Source organism: Lactuca sativa, chromosome 2, assembly GCF_002870075.4.
Source record: "Lactuca sativa cultivar Salinas chromosome 2, Lsat_Salinas_v11, whole genome shotgun sequence".
In the NCBI taxonomy this organism is placed as follows: Eukaryota; Viridiplantae; Streptophyta; class Magnoliopsida; order Asterales; family Asteraceae; genus Lactuca; species Lactuca sativa.
The window spans coordinates 127,069,004-127,075,003 of record NC_056624.2 but is presented as its reverse complement, the minus strand read 5'-3'; positions in this window follow the sequence as shown (position 1 = coordinate 127,075,003).

Below are 6,000 nucleotides of genomic sequence, written 5' to 3'. Positions count from 1 at the left end.
TTATCCCACACACATTCATCCAACCTTCGGACAATTGATCATCATGTACTTGATTCATTCTATGAGAATATCTATCATGAAATTGAATTATGTAAGAATAAAACTATGTGAAAATGCTTTTATACACCAAAAAAATAACAAATTTTAGTAATTCTAAGAGAACTCATACTACATGTTAAAATCAAGTAACACAAATAACGAACTCATAAATTATTTTGTGTTCTTCAAGACTTTTAACAGCAAGTTCTCTTTCAGGCATTTCTACAAACACCTGGTGTGCAATATTCTCATAGAATTATTTTTGTGTTCTTTCATATGTTACCTTTGCTACTAGTAGTAAGGTCAACTTCTTCAGTCTAAAAACCTAATAAGAGTTTTTGGTTCCCTTCCTAGAGCATAATTTCAAGCTTCTATTCTTCCCAGCTATTTTTAGACCACCGGAAACCCTAAACACCAACAAATTCAAATAAAAATTAATAAATTTGAAGCAATGAATCAATACATATGTACCAACATACAAAGAGCGATACAGGGGTGTGTAATCGATTGGAAGAAAAAAGGAGTTGTGATTGGGGGTGGTGTCAATCGGAATTAAGAACCTACCACCGATTTCAATAGGATAGGAAGAACCATGCAATCGATTGGAGAAGAGGGGAGAAAAAAAATCTGGGAACGTGCACACAGATCCCAGTTCAAGAAGTTGTGATTGAAGAGGGGAGAACCGAGAGAAATTGAAATCGAGAGAAGAATGAAATGTTATATCTTTTCAAATTAGTAATCCTTATATATCGATTGCCCATCTTTGCCCGATGCTTCTCCTCGATCTTTGCCCGATCTGTTAGTTAGGTGATGAACACGGGGAAATAAAACCCTTCTTTTTGTTTCAGTTCATTCTTTTTTTATGGAAGACATCGGCTGTATATAAGAAAGAAATTAGGTTAAAAATGAATGCTAGCAAGATTATATGGATTATTTGTGGAAGCTAATTATCAAATTACTAAAATACCCTTGTTTATTTATTTAATTATTTAATTTTTTACTTAATTTTAATTGGTCCACATTTATGCATACAATAACACAATACTTAGTTTAAACAATTGAACCTAGCTTTCTCTCTCTCTCTCTCTCTCTCTCTCTCTCTCTCTCTATATATATATATATATATATATATATATATATATATATATATATATATATATAATTTTTGCAAAATACAAAAAAGAATATTGTACATGTACCATTTTAAGGATTTAGCTACTAACGATATTCTGTAGCAATCAAAGTATTTTAATTTTGAGAAAACCATTTTTGTGGTTTTGATTGATATCTACCCAAAACACACCATTTTATCTATGTAGCCATTAAAACTGTTGCATTTTTTTATTGATTATTATAATAATAAATTAGTCACTGAATCAATAAAAAGTAGTACAAAGTTAACTGACTAATTCGATAAAATGTTGAGAGTACAATTGTTTTTTTTTTCTCGCTAAGTAATCTAGAATCTAAAATGACATATTATGATTGTGTCCATTAAAGTCGTCTATTTTGTGAAACATTACATTGCAATTTAAAATTTGGAAATTTGGAGATTGTTCTAAAATATTTTTGGGAACAGATTTAGGGCTTGTTTGATATCTCATCTGACTCGGTTTGGGTCAGATGTTTCAAGTTACTCGGTCGGACACTTGTGTTTCATACGGGCTGTCTCGGTCAGATTGTCTGGCACAAATGTATGTCTTGGTCAGATGGTGTAATTGTCGACTCATTCAATTGGTATAAAAAAATAACAAAATTAGGCTAAATAATGATCTCTATGAATTGGTATGTTCTTGTTGCTGCTCTCAGATAATTCCTTGAACCGGTGAATTTGTTTGAAAATCGTCAAGTATTTGTTTTATTGAACTGATTTATGAATTATTTCTTGTTTCGTCTAATCTTTTATAATTCTTGAAGGGTGAAAGGTTTACTTTGTTGGTTATATCCTTATATGCTCAATTAAGCCGCCGATTTTGTGTAATTGAGTTCTTTGTATTAGATAACTATTAGATAAATATATTGTATATTTTGTTAAATATGTTATGTATATCTGTATTCTATAGATCCTACATTATAGGATCTCATTATTATAATTCATTAGTATATATACAATATCATACACACGTTTTGGTGTGTGGTTTAATTTATCTAAGTATTACATGGTATCAGCCTAAACCATCCGATCCTTCCCTCCTTCAATTTTTCTGCTTCTTTTCTCAAAACCCTAGAAGATGTCGACTTCTCAGGATGGCACCTTTTCAATGAACACTTTGCTTCATATGATTCCCATCTAGTTATGTTCCACCAATTATCTTCTCTGGAAGAATCAGATGCTTCCCTTACTCACTTATCAGAAGCTTTTGCCCCACGTTAATGGCACCTCTGTTCAACCTGCTGCAACAGTCAAAGTTGACAACAAATCAGTTCCCAATCCAGCTTTTACCTCCTGGTTTGATCTTGATCAGAATGCTGTGATTCTTCTCAATTCGTCATTAACTGAAGAGGCTGCTGCTGAAGTACTTGGGCTCTCCACAGCTCGTTGATCTGGACCTCACTGGAATCCGCCTATAGCAGTTCTTCGGTAGAAAGAATTCATTCCTTACGCGACTCTTTGCGTCAAATGACAAAAGGTACCTCTATTATCTCTGAATATGGTAGAAAGTTTAAGTCTGCTTGTGATAAATTCGCTGCCATAGGCCAACCAGTTGATGATATGGATAAAACCCATTGGTTCTTATGCGGATTAGGGCCTTCATTTGAAACATTCTCTATTGCCATATGCACCAGTAAACCCTCTCCAACCTTTCGTGATCTTATATCTCAGGTAGAGAGCCATGAGTTGTTTTTACAATCCATCCATGGCACCACTACTCCACTTACAGCTTTTATTTCTCAATCTCGTTCCACTAATAACAGGGGTCGGTCAACAAATTATCCATGTGGTGGCTCTCGTGGATCTGCTGGTGGTGGTAGAGGCCGTGGGGGGCGTCGTCCTCCCCATTGCCAGCTTTGTCGCACAAATGGACATTATGTGTCCTCTTGTCCAAGTCTGTCTACATATGCTTCCAACTCTCTTCATCAAGACTCAAACTTGGCACAAGCGTTTCATTCCCAGTGTCATGTCACTCAGGGAAATCCCGATTGGTATGTGGACTCGGGAGTAACTGCACATATGACTTCCTCAACAGATAATGTCACCTCACCTGCTCCATATTCTGGTAATTCACATGTTATTTTTGGTAATGGAAACAATCTGCCAGTTTCACATATTGGTGACACCATGGTTCACAAAAATATTACTTTACGAAAGGTCTTGGTTGTTCCTCATTTAACCAAGAATATGTTATCAGTTAGTAAACTTACCATGGACAATCCAGTTGATGTTCTTTTTTCTCAACCATTCTTTCATATTCAGGACAGGTCAACCAAACAAATGATAGCAAGAGGTCGGTGTGAGGATGGATTGTATGTGCTTAAAGATGATCATACAGCCTTGATCGCTTCTTCTGGAGTTTCTAATAAAGCTTCTTTTGAACTATGGCATAATCATTTAGGACACACCTCTTTTGATGTTATCTCTAATTTACAAAAACTTGTTTTGTTGAATGTTACTTCTATTTTGCCTAAACCAGTTTTTTGTGAACCTTGTCATCTTTCTAAGGGACAAAAATTACCTTTTCATTTAAATCCTAAACGATCATTAAATCGTGAATTTGCCATTAAAGATCTTGGCGACTTGAGTTGCTTTCTTGGACTTGAAGTTAGTTACACTGACACTGGTTTATTTCTAAGTCAGTCCAAATACGCTAAAGATGTTCTTACTCGGGCGGATTTGCTTGATTCCAAACCGGTCCACACGCCTCTTGCTACACATGAGACTTTCACCTCTGATGGCTCTTTTTTCTCCGATCCCACTCTTTATCGATCCCTTGTCGGGGCCTTACAGTACTTAACTATTACCAGACCAGACTTATCTTATGCTGTTAATCAAGCCAGTCAATATCTTCATGCACCTACGGATGCTCACTTTCAATCTGTCAAACGCATTCTGCATTATGTTAAGGGTACTGCTTCATTTGGGCTTCTTTTCTGTCATCCGCAGACCAACAACATATTGGGCTATTCTGATGCTGACTGGACTCGTTGTCTTGAAACTCGTCACTCTACTTATGGCTATTCCATATTTCTTGGCGGCAATCTTGTCTCCTGGAGTGTAAAGAAGCAACCAACTGTCTCACGATCTAGTTGTGAATCTGAATATCGGGCCATGGCGAACACAGCTGCAGAAATTGTCTGGATCACTCATCTTCTACGTGAACTTCATGCCTTGCCACCGGATCGACCAACTCTGCTCTGTGATAACAAAAGCGCCTTATTTATGACTCAAAATCCTGTTGCTCACAAGCGCGTTAAGCACATTGACCTTGATTATCATTTCATCCGGGAACTTGTCACTTCCGGCAAACTTCACACCAACTTTATTTCTACCAAGCTTCAAGTGGCGGATATCTTCACCAAAAGCCTTCCACGTCCTCAGTTTGAGCATTTTCGTACTTTGCTACGCGTTGGTCCACCGCCTATTCGCTTGAAGGGGGATATTAGATAACTATTAGATAAATATATTGTATATATTGTTAAATATGTTATGTATATCTGTATTCTATAGATCCTACATTATAGGATCTCATTATTATAATTCATTAGTATATATACAATATCATACACACGTTTTGGTGTGTGGTTTAATTTATCTCAGTATTACACTTTGAAACACCCTTTTTAGTCTGCATTTTTTCTTTGTGAGAAGTTGATTTGGGTTCTTAATTTCGGTGAGATTTTGCTTATGTTTGTCATAAATTGTAATTGCCATTAAATGTTTCTTTTATGTCATAAGAGTCACTCATTCAATGCTTTAATACTACATTATCACTACCTGATGAGTTTATTTAATTTGGAACATGAGGCTTTAATTGGAGGTTATTCGATCAATAAAGCTTCTATAGGGTTATATGTTTTAGTTAAGAAATACTATGTTGATAATTTTTAGTATTTTTTTATAATTGTTCAACAACTTCATCTACTAGAGCACCAGGGTAAAATGGTCATTTTGCATAAGTCAGCATATTCATTCAGATGTACAATCAAACAATACGGTTTCTTACTTAGTCAGAATTTATTACTCAGACGGATCTTTCTCGGTCAATACTTTCTCAATCAACAACTATCAAACGGGGTCTTACGCTTTCGGTGGGCACATACATAACAGTCATCTGATTATGGTGGTTAGTTTGTAATTGGCAACTCACTCTGATTTGCATATTTTACCCATTTACCCGTTTTACATTTGTGTAATTTGGGGGGGGGGGGGGGGGGGGGTGTTGTTTGTTAGTCGTTGGTTGTTAAACATTTTTTTAAAAAATTAAAAAAAAATACAAAAAACGTGTATTTAAAAAATATGCATATATGCAAATCTTGATTTGCATATGTACACTTTTGAAAAAAAAACAATCAACAAATTAAGTATAAGCATCTTAATTATTGGTAAAAAAAATTAAAAAATTAGAATTTTTTTGGCTTTTACAACTTTTTGTCGAACTATTTTCAGACCGACTTAGTACTAATACCAAATTCAGTAATATTTTTTTTTTAATTGTAGATTTTTAAAATATGTATCATTTATAAGACATTCATGATTCAAAATCTCATTTTTAGTTCGCTCCTCTAAAAAAACTCATATAAATTATAATAATAAGTATTATACATTAGTAATATTATTAATTATTCAAATCAATAATTTACAAAGCATTAGATATACCACTTTTAGTACTATAACAAATTGTCCACGAAATTTAAATATACAAAAAATGTGTAATGTAGTTATCATTTTGTTGATATTAAAATAAGGAACGTTGTTTTATATGTTGACGAAGACATGAAAATATTGAAAACATGAAAAAAAAA